General features: G+C 46.6%; 1 protein-coding gene across 6 annotated transcripts in view; it reads left to right on the forward strand.

Annotated features, from left to right (window-relative positions):
• The window catches only part of LOC126998939 (POU domain, class 6, transcription factor 2-like), a 324167-nt gene that overhangs the window by 72201 nt on the left and 234096 nt on the right, over nt 1-17870 (forward strand). For all 6 annotated transcript variants that reach the window (XM_050861218.1, XM_050861221.1, XM_050861220.1 and 3 more), the window contains exon 2: nt 8826-8858. The gene's annotated coding sequence lies outside the window, so the exon portion shown is untranslated. The remainder of the gene's footprint in view (nt 1-8825; nt 8859-17870) is intronic.

Below are 17870 nucleotides of genomic sequence, written 5' to 3' on the forward strand. Positions count from 1 at the left end.
AAAGTCAGTGATGGGGCTAAGAAGGAATAGGAAGAGGAGAAAGGGAAAGCAAAATCGGGAGAGCAGTAAAGAAGAGGGAAGGAGAGGGGAGACGCAGAAAATGGAGGAAAGGGAAAAAGGGAGGAGCAGGGTAATAAGAAAGGCGAGAATTGAGGATACGAAGGAAGAACAATAGGAGAAAGGGAAACAATCGCGTGAGAGAAGAGGAGGAAAGAGAAATCAGAAAAAACAGGAGAAAAGGAGCGGAAGGAATATGAGCAGGAGGAGGAAGAGAAGGATAAAGAGAAGGAAAATAAGAAACAGCGGTAGAAACTAGATTAAAGAAAGGAGAAATGGGTGTAGGAGTGTATAGGTAGAGAGAGGTTAAGTATTATGCAAGGTGATAGATAGAAGAGAAAATGAAGATACAGTGAGGTAGGAAAGAACAGGAAGTAAAAAAAAAAAGAGGAGCGAGGATGTTCGGAGGAGGAGGATATGCATGAAGGAGGAGGGAGAGAAGGAGAAGAGGGAGAAAATGGGTCTGAGGATAGAGAGGTAAGATATATGATGAGAGAGAGTAGGGAAATTGATAATGGGAAGCGAGGGAGTGCTAGGAGAGAGAGAGAGAGAGAGAGTGGGTGCTGACCTATCATATTCCCTTGTGTGGGGGTGGTAAGCGAGGTAGCAGCAGCAGTAGTAGTAGTAGTAACAGTAGTAGTAGTAGTAGTAGTAGTAGTAGTAGTAGCGGATGAAATAGCGGTAGCAGTGATAGGTAATGGTGATGGGGACTGTGGTAGTGGTAATGGTGGTGGTAGTGTTTGTGGGGATGGTGGTGGTGGTGGTGGTGGTGGTGGTGATGTCGAGGCTCTTATGTGGAAACTTTTTCACGCCAAAACTCGTAAATTGTCTGTCCTCTGATATTTATAAGGTGTTGGTTTAGGTGGTGGTGGTGGTGGTGGTAGTGATGGTGGTGGTGGTGGTGGTGATGGTGGTGATGGTGGCTGTGCTGTTGCTTTTCTTCCTCCCTTCCTTTAAATGTCTAGCCGGTAGTGGTGGTGGTTGGAGGGAGGGAGAGAGAAAGAGACGGAGAGATAGATGGAGGAAAGGAGAGAGGGGGGAAAGGGAGAAATAAACGGAGGGAAGGCAGGAGAAATAAAGGGAGGGAGGGAGGGAGAAAGGAAGAGACGAAGAAATAAATGGAGGGAGAGGGAGAAGTGAGAAATAAAGGGAGGGAAGGCGGGGGAAAAAAAGGGAGGGAGGGAGGGAGAAACAAGAGAGAGGGGAGATTGTGAGGAAGGGAGAGATTAAGGGAGGGAGGGAGGGAGGTAAGATGGTGCTGAGGGAGTGTTGAATTTGGCGTTGAAATCCACGGTGTTGAAAATTGTCGAGGTAAGTTTTTTTTTTTTTTTTTTTTTTTTTTACAGCTAAGGAAAACAGTTCAAGGGCAACAAAAAAGGTGTAAGAAAAAAAGCCCGCTAATCGCAGCTCCCACAAAGACAAAAGTAACAAGTGGCCAAAAGAGAGGTCAATTTCGGGAGGAGAGGTGTCTTGATACATACATACAACAGTGCAAAGAAAGAAGCATAGCAGAAAGTAGTGCTTCTCGCGTTTCCTGGAAGCTTTCAATTTATTTATTTTTGTCAAGCGTGCTAAAGAACTCGAGTAATAATTCCTTACTGGTTAGAGAAAATTTATGAAAGCGAGATATGTTTCCCACTAGCATTTGTTAATTTTCCTACAATTTTTAAACTGTTTCCATCTGTTATATTCCTCATAGCCAGGTGTTTCAAGGTGGGAGTGAGATTCAAGACACCTGAAGTACTAAACAACATATCATTAACATTATCGCCTGTTTCTCGTCATATAGGGGCGTCATGTTATGGGTCATATCTCTCCTCTTATTTATTTTGATACGGTTGTAACTTTGTCTGTCTTATCGAACGGTGGAGTCATATAACAAAAACTGCGTCGATACAAAACTACACCCACGTACACCGCGTCCTGCACGAAGCGAAAGGATAATGCGGGAGGAAGAACAACAGGCCAGAAAAGATCGCGTGTCTGTGTCGTGATTTAGTGTTGTCCCGGAAGCCACGGAGGTTATCTGTCTTGCACTGCTCCCCGAAGCCTGGTCCTGCGGCGCGGATGTTCACGGTTACACTGCATGCCGTGGCGCCCCGGGAAAACACCACAGCAACGGCTACAAACATCGGTGGCACTGTTATAAAGAAGAGAAGTATTATTGATTTCTTTGCCGCAGAATAATGATAACGGTGATGCCACAGCCAATCGCCACAACAGCGCACAAGTTTTCTCGGTGGCTCAGTTTCTTTATACAACACCACGGCACGACGGCAACACTGGTATGCTTTCCTTACTCATCATTCTCTTCATTCTTATCATCTTCAGCCTCCTGGTCCCTTGAGTCTGTCCGCTCTCTCTCTCGTTCTCCTACTCTCCCTCTTCATCCTTTTCCTTCTCTAACTTCTCTTCTTCCTCTTCGTCTTTATCCTTCTTTATCCCCTTTCTTTTCCTTTGTTGTCCGCTTCCTTCTCACCCAGCTCTTCTTCCTTTTCGTTCTTACCATTCTTCATTTTTTTTCTTCTCCCTCTTCAAATCTTCTACTCCTCCTTCTTCTCTTCTTCCTCTTCATGCTAATTTACCTTTGCTTTCTTTTCTCTCCCTCGTTGTTCTCATCCTTCTCCCCTTTCTCTTAATTCTTCCTCTTCGTCCTTATCTTTCTTCATCTTCTTTCTTATCACTCGTTACATTCTTCTTTTCCCCTCTTTTCATCTTCCTCTTCGTTCTCATCCTTTTTTATACTTTCTCTTCTCTCTCGTCGTCCTCTTCCTTCTTCCCCATTTCTTCCTCTTCGCCAACATCTGTCTACAACTTTCTCGTCCCCGTCTCATCCTTCTCTCCTTTCTCTTCTTCCTCTTCATCCTTCTACACCTTCATCTTTCTACTCCTCGTCCTCGTCCTCATCCCCCACCCCCCCCGACCCCACACACAGACGGAACAGGCTCAGGTCAGCAGGAGTCAGCACCGTCCGCCGCGTTCAGCAGGCGAACACCAACACTCCCGTATAATTTTACTGAAGGCCGAGCGATATATTTAGACCCGGTGACGACGCGCATCCGATCAAACAGCACCCAAGTCGGCCATTATTGAAACCGGCTCTGGCTCTGGCTCTGGCGGCGGTGGTGGTGGTGGTGGTGGCGATGAAGTTAGCGGCAGCAATAATGGCGGAGGTGAGGTGAGGTGGTGGTGATGATGATGGTTGCAGTGGTAGTGGTGGTGGTGGTGGTAAAGGTTGTTGTGGTTGTTGAGGTGGTGGTGGTGGTGGACTTTGCTATCTCATTCCTTTCCACATTCTCACCCACTCATTCACTTTCACATTCATTCATTCTCTTATCCATTCTCTCTCTCTCTCTCTCTCTCTCTCTCTCTCTCTCTCTCTCTCTCTCTCTCTCTCTCTCTCTCTCTCTCTCTCTCTCTCTCTCTCTCTCTCTCTCTCTCTCTCTCTCTCTCTCTCTCTGCGGTCGTCAATATAAATAAGAAGAAGGAGAAGAAGAGGAAATATGACACAAAACGAAGGAAAACTCATCTCTCTTCCCCTTTTTCTCTTCCACAATACAACACAGCAATCATACATATCCTCTCTCTCTCTCTCTCTCTCTCTCTCTCTCTCTCTCTCTCTCTCTCTCTCTCTCTCTCTCTCTCTCTCTCTCTCTCTCTCTCTCTCTCTCTCTCTCTCTCTCTCTCTCTCTCTCTCTCTCTCTCTCTCTCTCTCTCTCTCTCTCTCTCTCTCTCTCTCTCTCTCTCTCTCTCTCTCTCTCTCTCTCTCTCTCTCTCTCTCTCTCTCTCTCTCTCTCTCTCTCTCTCTCTCTCTCTCTCTCTCTCTCTCTCTCTCTCTCTCTCTCTCTCTCTCTCTCTCTCTCTCTCTCTCTCTCTCTCTCTCTCTCTCTCTCTCTCTCTCTCTCTCTCTCTCTCTCTCTCTCTCTCTCTCTCTCTCCCTTTCTATCTCCTATCATCTTGTCCTTCCTTAATCAAATCCTCTTTTTCCTACTTTCTAACTTTCTTTCCCGTGCACTCGATATTAAATCTTCTTTATTTGCTTGTTAATATTCTTAGCATCCTTCCTTCTTCTCCTTTTATCTCCTCTTTCTCTTATTTTCTTTATGCTCCGCCACCCTTAACCCAGTCCCTATTCCTTTTTTTTTTTTTCTTTTCCCTCTTTCTTGAGTTCCTCCGCTCCCCATACCTTTGCTTCTCTCTCCATCTCATCTCCTTCCCTCCCGCTCTGCCATGACACCATTCCCCTCTCTCCCTCTTTTTATCTCGTCGCTTCCTCTCTGTTCCTCCATCCACATTTAATCCCCCTTCACTCCTTACTTTTCCTCCCTATTTACCCTCTTTGCTGTCCTTATTTCCTTTCTCTCCGATACCTTTCCTTGCAGCCTTTCTTTTCTCCTCCTCATGGCCTCTTTTTCCCTTTCACTCACTCCTTTTGCCCCCTCTTCCATCCGTTTCTCTCTCCCTCCCTCCCTATCTGTCTACCATTACCCTCAATCCACTCCCTCACTCGTTTTCTTACCCTCCTTTTCTTTCCTCACCTCCTTTCTTACCGGTATTTTTCCCTGCAGACCCTATCCTACCCCCATCCCTTTGAGCCTCCTTCCCTGCCGCCCTCCCACCCTTCCCTCTTTCCCCTCGTCTGCGTCCCGCCCGAGGCCCTCCTGGGAGTCTATTCTTGGTCGTTACTTAGTGTTTACGTCTTGGTAACGGAGGGACAAATTAGCTCCTGAGTCGACGGTGGGGGCTTAATTATAGCACACGGTGCATATAATTCATCACGCATCTCTAATCGAGCGGACGTTTAGCAAAAATGACCGTTAATTGTTACAAATGAACGAACAACAGCGAGGACGAGGAGGAGGAGGAGGGGGAGAGGGGGGTGTAAGAAGGAGGTTAAGGAGAAAGAGGAGGAGGAGAATGTGGTGGAGGAGGAGGAGGAGGACTGGAAGACTAGTTTTGTGCTGGTTCGTAAGATGTTAACACGTATGGAGGTGTTTGAATTTATGAGTTTTTCTGCCGACGTCACTCCTCCTCCTCCTCCTCCTCCTACTCCTGTCACCACTCTCCTTCCCTCCCTCCCTCTCCTCCTCCTCCTCCTCCTCCTCCTCCTCCTCCTCCTCCTCCTCCTCCCCCTCCTCCTCTTGCTCCTCATCATATTTATCACTTCTTTAACACTTGTCATGTGCATTATCACGCCATTCTTCTCTCATCCCTCTTCCTCCCACCCTCCCTCACTCCCCTTCCTCCCCCCTTCCTCCTCCCCTCCACCCTGGACATTTCCCTCCCCTTCCCTCCCCGCCACATATACTCTCCTTCTCTGTCTCCCCTCCTTTGCCTAGATAAACACGTCTTGTTCACGTTGGCGAGTATATTAGAGAGAAAAAGAAAAGGAAGATAAAGGAGTGATTGCAAAAGGAAGGGAAAAGGGTGTAAGAGTATAAGGGTATTAGGGTATAGGGGACACTTTGTTAAGCCGCCCGTGAGTCCAGCCAGCCAGTCCGTCCGTCATGCACTGCCTCGCCACCACCACCGCAGTAATCTTGAGGTGGCGAAGGCTGTGGAGAGGAAGAGGAGGCTGAGGAAAGAGAGGAGGAGGAGGAGGAGAAGAGAGGAGCAAAGACTGAGAAAACTGTAAGAACTGACAGAGGAGAGGAGAAGGAGGAGGAGGCTGAGAAGAAATTGGAGAGATTGAGGAGCAAGAACGGAAAGAACTGATAGAACTAAGAGAGGAGAGAAAGAAACAAGAACTGAGGAGGGAAGGAGGCTGAGGAAAGAGAGGAGAGGAGGAAGAGAAAGAAGAATGAAAATTGAGAGAATGGAGAGATGAGAGGAGCAAGAACTGAGGAGGGAAGAAGGCTGAGGAAAGAGAGGAGAGGAGGAGGAGAAAGAGGAATGAAAACTGAGAGAATAGAGAGATGAGAGGAACAAGAACTGAGAAGAGGAGAAGGAAGTTAAGGAAAGGAGCAAATACTGAGAGAACAGGGAGGTGAGAGGAGTGAGATCTGGAAAGAGGAGTAGGAGTAGGAGGAAGCTGAGAAGAGAGAGGAGGTGGAGAAAGAGGAGCCTCGTTGGACAAGACCTCTTTTTTTCTCCCTTACTGTCTTGGCCGCGGCGCCGATGCCCAGCTATGTACATGTCCTACTGTCCTTTGTGTCCTTGGTTCCCTCATTTTCCTTTTTCTTCTCCTTCTTCTTCTCCTAATACAATTTGTTATGCTTCTCTCTCATATTCCTCCATTTTTCTCTTTTCCTTTTTCTTCCTCATTCCGTTATGCCGTCTTTCTCCTGCTGCATCTTCTTCTGCTTCCTATTCTTTTTTCTTCGCCCTCTTCTCCTTTCTTCTTCTTTCCTCTCGTTTTCTTCGTCCTCCTCTTCTTCGTCGTCCTCCTCCGCTTCTCCGTCCGCACAATTCATCCGTACAAATAAACACGCGCCGTAACTCGCCACCTAATCGCCACTCAACGACATATTTATGCGGATTTTCTTAGCGCAGACCGCGACGTGACGGAGGGAATGGCGCCATAACTGTCCCCCTGGCGGCCATTGCGGGAGTTACTGGGCAGGGCGGCGGCCATCTTGGGATTACTGGCCCTTCTCGCTTTATTACACGCCTCGTTCCGGCCACAATGATGACCTGCTGATGTTTTTATAATGCCGTCGGCTTTCCCGGGAAGGAGCAGTTGTGATGTGGCGAGCTGGTCATCCTAGGCACTGCTCTTCCTCCTCCTCCTCCTCCTCCTCCTCCTCCTCCTCCTCCTCCTCCTCCTCCTCTCAGTGGCTTCCTTATTCCCTAAAGATCTTCACAGTGGCTCCCTTCCCCCTCCCTCGCCTCTCCCTCCTGGTTTCTTTACTCGGCTATTCTCCCTTTAGTACCTTCCTTCCTATTTCTCTCCCTCTTCCTGTTGTTATCTTACTCCTTAATCCAGTCCTGAGCATCTCCTCCTCGTCCTCTTCCTCCTCCTCTACCTTCTGCCACTTTCTCCTCCTCCTCCTACTCCTTCTCCTCCTCCTCCTTCTCTTCCTCCGCAGACCAGTCTTTTTCTTATTTCTTCATTTTTTCTTCTTCTTCATCTTCTTCTTCTTCTTCTTCTTCTTCTTAACTGCATTGCCCCGTCTCAACACCCCTCTCCTCCTCCTCCTCCTCCTCCTTCTCCTCTTCCTCCTCCTCCTCCTCCTCCTCCTCCTCCTCCTCCTCCTCCTGCGCCATGACCTCCCGGCGCCGCGCATGACCGCCGCTTCGTGTCCACGGGCGTTAGTGCGTCGGGTGTCGGGCGCCGCGATCCATCAGCGTGTTGGCATATCGTTACCTGGATAATGACGCGGACCAATGAATTTACCTGCAAAACATACGGCCGAGCAAACAGCGGGGCAGCATTATGAAGCACTCACCTGGACACACCTGTACCGATGCGCCCACACACACCTACATACTTACCTGTACAATACTGGAACAACACACATACAGACACACTTATTCATATATTGACACAAGTACATACATGCCTATACACATACGCACACTGACCTGCTACTCACACCTGTATTCATACCCACACATAATACACACTTTTAGAAGCACTGTGACCCCCCACACACACACTCATTAACAAAATAACTAACCACGTCCTTATCATCATTTCCTCCCTGTGTGCAACTAATCTTTAAAACGGTAATAGGAGTGAAAACTTTATATTATTTTTTCATCATTTTACTACAACGTCTCATCGCTTTACGATTGTATTGACATAATTGATATCATGAAGGAGAAAGACAGAAAGGGAACGTGTAGGTGTGGGTGGGTGTGGGTGTGGGGGTGGGTGGGTGTTTATTGTTTGCAAGTCTTTTCCTATATAGAATGAAAAAAAAGTAAATAAATAGAATACATAAACAGATAAAAGATCAATAGAAAAAAATACAATAATCTTTTTCTTTCTGGAGGAGCGAACAAATGATGGTGGTGGGGAGAGAGAGAGAGAGAGAGAGAGTGTTTGGGTGTGGATGTTACTTTGCGGTCAGAATAATACCTGCAAACCCATCTCTGTCTACCTGTTCGTCTCTCCGTCTGTCCGGTGAAGTAGTGTAGACAAAGGAGGATCGGTGTCACCTGCGCCGCCTCACCTGTGCCGTGGTCAGGTCACGTGGCGGCCAACTAATGAAGGTGATCTGGTGTGCCTTGCCTGGGCGGGTGTGGCCTTGGTGTGGCGTGGTGAAGAAGTAGCTCAGTGGGGACGTGCGTGAAAGGGGGGGGGCTGAGGGGTCCCAGGAATCATATATTGTGATGAATTTATTATTGTTATTATTATTATTATTATTATTATTATTATTATTATTATTATTATTATTATTATTATTATTATTATTATTACTGTTACTAATACTAATACTAATACTAGCTCTACTTTGTTTTGGTCATGTAGTCTTGCTCAAGCACACACACACACACACACACACACACACACACAGCTCCAGGTTAAGGTCAAGATTAATTATTTTTAATGACGAAGATAATTATACTAAGTCTGAAAGTAAACAAAGGGGAGGTGGTGGTGATGGTGGTGGTGGTGATGGTGGTGATGGTGGTGGTGGTGGTGGTGGTGGTGGTGGTGATGGTGGTGGTGATGGTGGTGGTGATAGTAGTGAAGCTTATGGTGATTTTCGTAGTGTTGGCGGTCGTATATTAACTACTTCATGATTCTTATTTTTTTGTCTCCCATTCTCTATGCCTCTCTCTTTCCCTCCCACCACTACCACGGTCCTCTCTCCCTCCAGATCGACGTGAGACACTTGCTTCATCGCCTCCAGGTAACCCAACACCTGTTTCCAGGAGGAGGAGGAGGAGGAGAATATGGAGGAGGAGGAGGAGGAGGAGGGTCACTCACTCACACACCACACATCACAGTAGGCGAAACTTACATGTTGCTTGAGGAGGAGGAGGAGGAGGAGGAGGAAGAAGGAGAAGTGCCATTAGGAAACCGTTGTTGATAAATGCAGTAGATGACTCCCTTCTGCAATATTCCCTAAAGAAAGAGGATTTTTTTTCATAATCGCTCATCATTATCCTTTTTTTCTTTTTTTTTTTAACTTTCTCATCTCCCTTATACTCCCCTTTCAACTTATTATAGACTCTGTTCTGCCCACACCTCTTCGATATTCTCCTCCACCTCTGTTTTTCCTTCTGTTCTGTTTTGTCCTCCTTTCTTCCCATACCTTCCATTTTAACTTCTTTCTTCTTTCCTCTTCTTTCATCTCCTCTGTCCCGTTCTTCTTGGTGTTCTCTTCAATTCCCTCTCTGGTTTCGCTGATTCTAGTAATTGCGGTTTGCTCGTTTCAGCTCACTCACTCCCTGGGCTCTGCTGCTTCTTTGTTCCAGCACCTCACAACCTCACCTCGCCTCGCCTCTCCTCTCGTTAGCGCACACACCTGGGCAGCCCCTTGGCGTACCTCTTCATAACACCTGCCAAGCTTTCCGTACCACATCTACTACACATTGTTACCATCGTGTCTTCCTCCTCCTCCTCCTCTTCTTCCTTCTCTTCTCCCTCCTACAGCTGCCCTTCGTCCTTCTCTTCCTACTCCTTCTCCTCTTCCTCCTTTGGTCTGACTTCAACCTTCTCCTCTCCTGTCTAATCGTCTCTTGTTATTTCCTCTTTCATCTTCTCCTCCTCTTCCTCTCCTTATTACGCGTCTTGTTCTTGTACCTCCTTCTATTCCTTGTTTTCACGTTTCATTAGCTCTGTCATCTACTCACCATCTTCGTTCTCTTCTTTCTTTTCCACCACCTCCTCCTCTTCTCTCTGAACCTTTTGCTGTCACTATCTACCCATCTCTTATTTCCAACCTCGTTTTCTATCTTCTCTTTTTTTACCCACTTTCAACTCATTATCCTCTCCATTCTCTTTCTCCACTTCTCTAACGTCTCTAGTTTTGGCTTTCACTATATAGCATCCTCTCAATTCTTTTCTTTCCTCTTCTTGGTTCCCGTCCTCGTAAGACTCTACCCTCTTTTGTTCCATATTCTCATCTCCTCCACCTTTATCTCCTTCTCATCCCCTCTCTCCTATTACGCTCCTTCCCTGTATCTCCGGCTCTCACTACCTGCGTCCTCTCACTCCGTTTCACTCGCGTTCTCTCACCGCCACCAGCACCACCTCGCCAGCCAGCCAACACGCGAGGGACCATTTTCCCTTTCGGGTCTTTCCGTGCCAGAGACCGCGGAGTGTTATACCAATTTATGAGCTTACGCCGCCCACTGTAAACAAGAGTGTCTATATAGCCGTGTTGACGCTCCCGGCCTCAAATTGTCGGCAACGAACATTGGGAGCTCCGTGGGCAAAGATGTCTCGCTGAGGTTTTCTTTTTCTTGTGTTTTTTCTTCGTTTTCTTTCTTGATGCCTTCCCTGCCTGTCTTCCCTTTCCTTAGCTATAGTTGCTAAAGAGAATTGAGTGATAGTTTTTTATGTAGGTGTAGTGATGGTTAGGATGGAGAGAGAGAGAGAGAGAGAGAGAGAGAGAGAGAGAGAGAGAGAGAGAGTAAGCGCTGCCACATTAGGTCAAGGACTTATGATGAGGCCCTTAAGGCGTGTGTGTGTGTGTGTGTGTGTGTGTGTGTGTGTGTGTGTGTGTTGTTGATGTTGTTGTTGTTGTTGTTGAAACCGTGTACTGGGAAGACTATCTTTAATTAATTTTATTTGAGAGAGAGAGAGAGAGAGAGAGAGAGAGAGAGAGAGACAGGTCAACTCTTCCAAGGTATTCCCCGTTCTCTCCCCCACACCTTCCCTCCTTTCCTCACTCCCTCCCTCCTTCCTCTCCTTCTCCTTCCCTCCACCTACAGTAGCATCAGGTGAAGGGGTACAGGAGAGGGGGTGGGAGGCGGGGGGGAGGGGAAAGGGGGAGCCGAGGGGAGTGGTGGGGGGTGTTCGTACTCACCTGTCTGTGCCGGATAATTACCTGGCGTTCTCCATACATATACTTAGCAGGCCGTTCGTCATCCCGGGGCCACAATTAACCTTCACTCCATCGAGATAAATGACGAAATAGCCGCCACTGTACCTGCCTTGACCATTACCTGACACACACACACACACACACACACACACACACACACACACACACACACACACACACATGTACACACAACACACCTGATTGAGTTCACCTGTGTTGCTCTACCTGTGTGTGTGTGTGTGTGTGTGTGTGTGTCCTTCAGTTCCAGTTTCTCTTGTTGTCCTTATCTCTGTACTCTTTTTTTTTCTTCTTTTTCGCCTCAAGGTACTTCGTTGTTTTACTTTCCTTCCCGTTGACCCATAAAGCCCCTTCCGTATGCTAACTAATACCTTCTTAGCATACTTCTTACCTGCTGATTTAGTGTATACATCCAGTCTCTCTCTCCTTCCTCTTTGTCATCGGTTCATAATTTAATTCCTCATTTTAGTTGCCTTTCTGTGACTTCTGTTAATCTTTTCTTTTGTATTCTACTATTTTTGTTTCACCATTTCCATCTCTCTTCCTTCCTATTTCCATGCATTTAGTAGCTTTCTCACACTAGGTTTTTCTTTCCCTCTGCCTTTTCTCATTTTGTTTTCATATTCTTACCTCAAATTCATCTTTCCCTATTGTTCCTATCTTCCAACTTCCTTATTTCCTTCCTCCTTCTTTGTCTTCCTCACTCTACTCTCTTTTCTTTCCTTCTGTGCTTGCTTCATCATTCCCTACAACTCCCATATTCCCTCTGCCTTTTTTTCATCTTTGTTTTCATATTCTTACCTCAAATTCATCTTTCCCTATTGTTCCTATCTTCCAACTTCCTTATTTCCTTCCTCCTTTCTATGTCTTCCTCACTCTACTCTCTTTTCTTTCCTTCTGTGTTTGCCTCATCCTTCCCTACAACTCATTTATTCCTGACTTACTTCTCTCCTTTTTCCTTTTAATGTCTTCCTCACTGTACTCTCTTTTCTTCTGTCTCTCCTTTTGTTCCCACCTTCCTACCTTCCTCCTTTTCTTCCTCCCTTTCGTCACTTTCCTTCCCACCCACCAAGAACTTTCCCTAAGCTTACAGTATGGGAACGCTACTCTTTTGACAGAGGAGGGGGTTGGGCTGCCAGAAGGGGGGGGGGGTGGCGGGTCGGCTGTAGAAAGGCCTCAGGTGGGTTACTGAGCAGGTGTACGGGGCAAAGAACTAATTAACCTTCACCTGCTACTGCTACTCCTACTGCCACTGCTACTTTTTCAACTATTGCTACTACTACTACTACTACTGCTTCTGCTATCTTTACTTCAACTATTACTTCAACCCCCTCGTACCCACCACCATCACCTCTCTCCCCTTCTCCCAGTCTCGGCTCTCAAGGTGTGCTGCGCTGCTGGCTCCCTCGCCCCTCACCTGTGCAATTAGTCAATAAAAGGCCATAAATATTATAAACACATACGTGCACGGGATCCAGGTAGCCCAGGTAATGATCCAGGAGTCTCTGAGGACGAGGCAACTGTACACACGAGGACAGAGGCTGGGAGGGGAAAAAAAAGATTGGGGGGTGAGAATGCAAGAGAATGAAGGGGTTTTTGAGGGAGGGGATACTAAGATGTAAGCAGGTGAGGATTAATGAGCGGGCTGCATAAAGACAGGTTGACAGAGAAATTGAGGGAGAAAAAAGAAAGGGTACTGCAAGAGTGGATGGCATGAGAAGGGAGAAATAGGAGGACAGAAGGAGTTTGAGATTGACAAGGAGACTGAAGAGAGACAAAGGGATGAAAATAGGGATAAAAGAGGTAGGAGGAAAAAGGAATGCATGAAGAGTTAAAGGCTTAGGAGAAGGATAAAGAAGAACAGAGTAATGGAGGGAAGAGAAGGAAGAAGAAAATAGGTGAAGCAGGAGATTTGGGATGTTAAAAAGAAGCTGAGCAAAGGGGATAAGAAGAAAAGTTAGAAGTTGAGGATGGCGATAAAAAAGGACAGATGGAGGGCGAGAAGAGGCGGAACGAAGCAGGAAGAGGAAAAAGAAAGACAAAAGAAGAAATGCGGAAGAATAAAGGCTAGACATACAGACAGCTAGTTAAGAATGCATAGCGGAATAGGACACGCCAGAGGATGATTGTAATGGAGGTGTGAGTCAAGGAGATGCTAGAGAGAACCAGAATAAAAATAACAATGGGAAAGAAAAGGAATATGAGTTTAAGAGAAGGAAAGGAGGAGAGGGAAAAGAAGAGGAAAAGGAGTGGAGGGAGAGAAGACAAGGGGAGAAATACAACAAAAGGGAGGAGTGGAAGGAAGACTAATGGGGTAAAGGTGGAAGTTGAGGAATAGGAAGTGGATGAAAGGGAATTGAAGGTGATGAGAGAGAGTGAGTGGAAGGGAAAATGTGTGTGTGTGTGTGTGTGTGTGTGTGTGTGTGTGTGTGTGTGTGTGTGTGTGTGTGTGTGTGTGTGTGTGTTCGTCAGTAGTCCTCCCCATATCACCACCATCCCTTTCCCCATCCCCCTTTCCCCATCTCCACCCATTCCCCTTTCCCTTCTTCATCCCCCTTTCCCCTTCCGTCCCCTTTCCTTCCTTTCTGTTAGTTATTTTTTTAAGAGAGAACGAAAGTAAGTGAAAGAAGGGGAATAGAAGAGAGAGAGAGAGAGAGAGAGAGATGGTTCACACGGCGGCGCGTCCTCGGCTCATAATTGGTTGAGAAGCTCTGAACGGGCCGTTAATTAGCCTGGCGAGACAAACGAGACACCTTCTACCTCACCTCAATGTTAATGGGCCTCGTACCTCCCCTCTACCCCCCCACACCCCCAACCCCCCTTTCCTCCTCCCTCCCTTCCATCCTTCTCTCAACACTCTACCTCCTGTCTTTCAGCTCCCTCTTTTCGTAACCTCATATCTCTCCCTGTCTGCTCACTTCTCCTCCTCGTCTTCCTCCTCCTCCTCCTCCTCCTCTACCTTACTCCTCCCTAACTTCTGACATTCTCCCTCCTTCCCCTCCTCAGCCTCTACCTTCTTCCTTTCTCTTCCCTATCGTCTGACTTTTTCTCCCTTTTCTCGTAACCTCAGTAACTTTTCTTCTCCTCCTCCTCTACCTTTTAACCTCTTAACTACCTTCTGACATTCTCCCTCCTCCCCCTCCTCAGCCTCTACCTTCTTCCTTTCTCATCCCCATCTTCTCACTTTCTCCCTTTTCTCATAACCTCATATCTCTCCCTGCCTTCTCCCTCCTCAGCCTCCTCCTCCCTTTCCTCCTTCCCTCGCTAATTTCTTAATAAGGGAAGAAAACGGGAAATGATTAAGTTCGTTTTCTGTTTGTTTTTCTGTTATTTAGGTCATAATTCTCTCTCTCTCTCTCTCTCTCTCTCTCTCTCTCTCTCTCTCTCTCTCTCTCTCTCTCTCTCTCTCTCTCTCTCTCTCTCTCTCTCTCTCTCTCTCTCTCTCTCTCTGACCACGCAATATTCTCTTCAGTTTAGCTTTTCCCATTAGCTTTATCTCCCATTTTGGACTATTTTCACTCTCCCTCCCTCTCTTTCTCTCCCTCCCTTCCTCCCTCCCTCCATTCTCTCTCCCTAACCCACCCTGTCTCTCTCTCTTTCTCTCTCCCTCTCATTCTCTCTCTTTTCTTTTATCAAACATGTCCTTCATTTCCCCTTTGTTCTCCTTTTTATTTGTTTGTTTATCCTCCCCATCATGTAATGCGATATTTTGTGACGAATCTGTATATTTTTATGGGTCATTTATCAGTGGGGGTCATTATTTACGAAGATCTATCATTCATTTGCGTATTTATGCAACTGCGACGGCCTATTTGTATCATTTACTCTGCCGATCTGTCCGCTTATTTGTTCAACTTTTCATCTCGTTGTTTCTCGCTTTCCGCTGACTCGTTAATGGCGGTCCCGTTTTTGTTTTCTATTTTGGGGGGTCGCATTAATTAGGCAGTTATTGTTTCCTGCGTATGCCGTCGTTTGTCACCCTCCTACTGCTTGTTATCTCTGTCTGTTTGTCTGTCGGTATGGCTGTTCGTCTGTCTCTGAGTCTGTTCACTCTTTGTGTCTCATGTATTCAACGCCCATTCCTCTTAAATACACATCCTATCACCACTTATTTCTCCCTCAGTCCTTTTTTCTTACACTTCCAGCTTCATTACTTCTCAAAACTGCCTCCCTTTTCCTCTCTTCTTATCCTCCACCTCCTCTGCCCTCCCTTTTCCTCTTTCTCCGCCTCCTCCACCACCTTTTTTTCCTTATTTCTCCCTCAGTCCTTTTCTCTTTCACCTCCACCTTCATCACTTCTCAAAAACTGCCTCCCTTTTCTCTCTTCTCATCCTCCATCTCTTCTGCCCCCCATTTCCTCTTCCTCCACCTCCTCCACCTCCTCTTTTTCCTTCTTCAGCTAACCTTTCCACCCACACCATTACCATCACCACCAACACCAACAACAACCAATATCGCCTTGTGTAATCCACCGCCACTAACACCTCTTTTTACCCAGACACCACCATTGTTTTCTACCTCCACTACCACCACGATACCCATCACCACTATCACCAAACTATAAAAACATCTAACACCACAACATTCCCTTTCTCTCCTTCCCTGTTTTTCTCTTTTTTTTCTTCCTAACTTCAATCTTTCTCTCCATTTCTACTTTTACCTCTGAGAACAGCCTTACCTTCTTTCGCCTCCTCTTCCAGTACCTACGTTCCTCCTTCCATTCCTTCCTTCCTTTCTATATCTCTCCGTGTGTCTATCTTTCCCTTCTTTTTAACTTCATTCTTTCTCTCCAATTTTGCTTTTACCTCTGAGAACAGCCTTACCTTTCTCCACCTCCTCCAGTACTTATGTCCCTCCTTCCCTTCCTCCCTTCCCTCGTGTCCATCCCTCCAGTCTCTCTCTCTATCTCTCAGTCTCTCCCCCTCGCGTGCAGTCCCAGTCCCCCTCGCCGGTCAGTAATATGGGATTGCCTTTACAGTGCTGTGTAATGGGTTGTGTCCACTTTAATGCCGATGCACATTTCCTAGCGCGCCATCACGAGGCCCGGGGGAGGCGGAATGCAAAGACGAACCTAAGGAGCAGAGCGTTTTTATGACCCGGGCTGGATCAGGGGTGCATCTCGTTGTCTGGGCCGCCTCCTCCTGCGCCTCCTCCTCCTCTTCTTCTTCCTCTTACTACTACTACTACTACTACTACGACTGTTTCTGTTTCTGATGCTGGTGATGCTGGTTCTGTTCTTGCCTTACCTATTTTCTGCCTCCTCCTTTTGTTCCTCCTCCTTCTCCTCCTGCTAGTGCCTCTATTTATGTTCTCCGTATTTTCACTCTACTTAAGTTTTTCCTCTTTTTTTCCTGCTTGTTCTGCTTCTGCTCCTCCTTCTTCTCCTCCTGCTAGTGCCTCTATTTATGTTCTTCTTATTCTCACTCTACTTAAGTTTCTCCTCTTTTTTTCTGCTGGTTCTGCTTCTGCTCCTTCTCTGCCTCCTCCTGTTGCTTCTCTTTCCTTTTCCTCTCCTGTTGGTGCTTCTTCTCCTGTTATTCGTATTGATATCCTCCTGTTTTCTTCCTTTTTCTTGCTGGTTTTATTTCTATTCCTTCTCCCCTGTTGTTCTTCCTTCTCCTACTGTTGGTGCCTAATCTTCTGTTCCTCGTATTCATATCCTCCTTTTGTTTTTCTTAATTTTCCTACTTGATTGGCTTTTGTTCTTTCGCTCCCTCTACTATTTTCTCCTTTTGCTCCTCCTCCTTTTCCTGCTGCTTCGTCTTCTGTTGTTCTCTTCATCTTCCTTCTCCTCCTGAGTCTTCTTCTTCAAAGGCTGGTTCTGTTTCTCTAATTCTTTCTCCTCCTGCTTCTCCTCCTCCTTCGCCTCCTCCTCCTACTCCTGCTGTCTCTGTCTACTGCGCCGCGCCCACCTACTATTCTCTGATCACCCCTTTCTAATCTCGTCCATTGCCTCCTACTGCCTCCCTCTTTCCGCTGTCCCCCTTTCCTCTGCTTCCCGCTTCCTATTCTCTCATCCCTCCTCTTCACGGCTGCTGCTGCTGCTGATAATGATGATGTTGATAGCGGGTATATGGATTAAATTAAGTTATGTTGATATTAATGAGGCTTTCTCTCTCTCTCTCTCTCTCTCTCTCTCTCTCTCTCTCTCTCTCTCTCTCTCTCTCTCTCTCTCTCTCTCTCTCTCTCTCTCTCTCTCTTTTGTTCTCGTTTGGGAATAGACAGAGGAAAGACGAATAGACTGAGAATGAGGGATAGAGGAAGAATAGAAAGAGGATGAAAGAGGAAGGGAGGGAGGACAAAGGAAAGAAAGGACGAAGGAGAGGGGGGATGATCGTGAGATAAAGAAAGAGGGAGAAAGGAGAAAAGGAAAAGAGACGCTGAAGAGAAAAATGGGGAAGGATGGAGGGATGAAAGAAAAAGAGGGATGAAGTAGAAGGAGTACGAAAGGAGAGGCTAGGATGGAGTAAGGATTAGATAAAGGGAAAGAGCAAAGAGAAAAGGAAGGTCCATTTAAGGGGGGGGGGGGGGGGAGGTATGTGTGTGTACAGGTGTAAGGCAAGGTGTATCTTTGAGAAATATCCTTTTATTATTGAGATGTTTTTTTTTCTTTTTTTCTTGCATTCTTTCTTATGACTTTCAAGCTTTTTTTTCTTTCTCTTTTTTTCTGGTGTTGGTGCAGCTCGCGGCCCCGCCATTGTTTTGCTCCCTTGGTCATCTCCTTCGGCTTTCAATTACTTTCTTTCTCTTTCCCCTGAGAGTTTGAACACACACACACACACACACACACACACACACACACACACACACACACACACACACACACACACACACACACACACACACACACAC

This window comes from Eriocheir sinensis, chromosome 15 (assembly GCF_024679095.1).
Source record: "Eriocheir sinensis breed Jianghai 21 chromosome 15, ASM2467909v1, whole genome shotgun sequence".
NCBI classification, from domain to species: Eukaryota; Metazoa; Arthropoda; class Malacostraca; order Decapoda; family Varunidae; genus Eriocheir; species Eriocheir sinensis.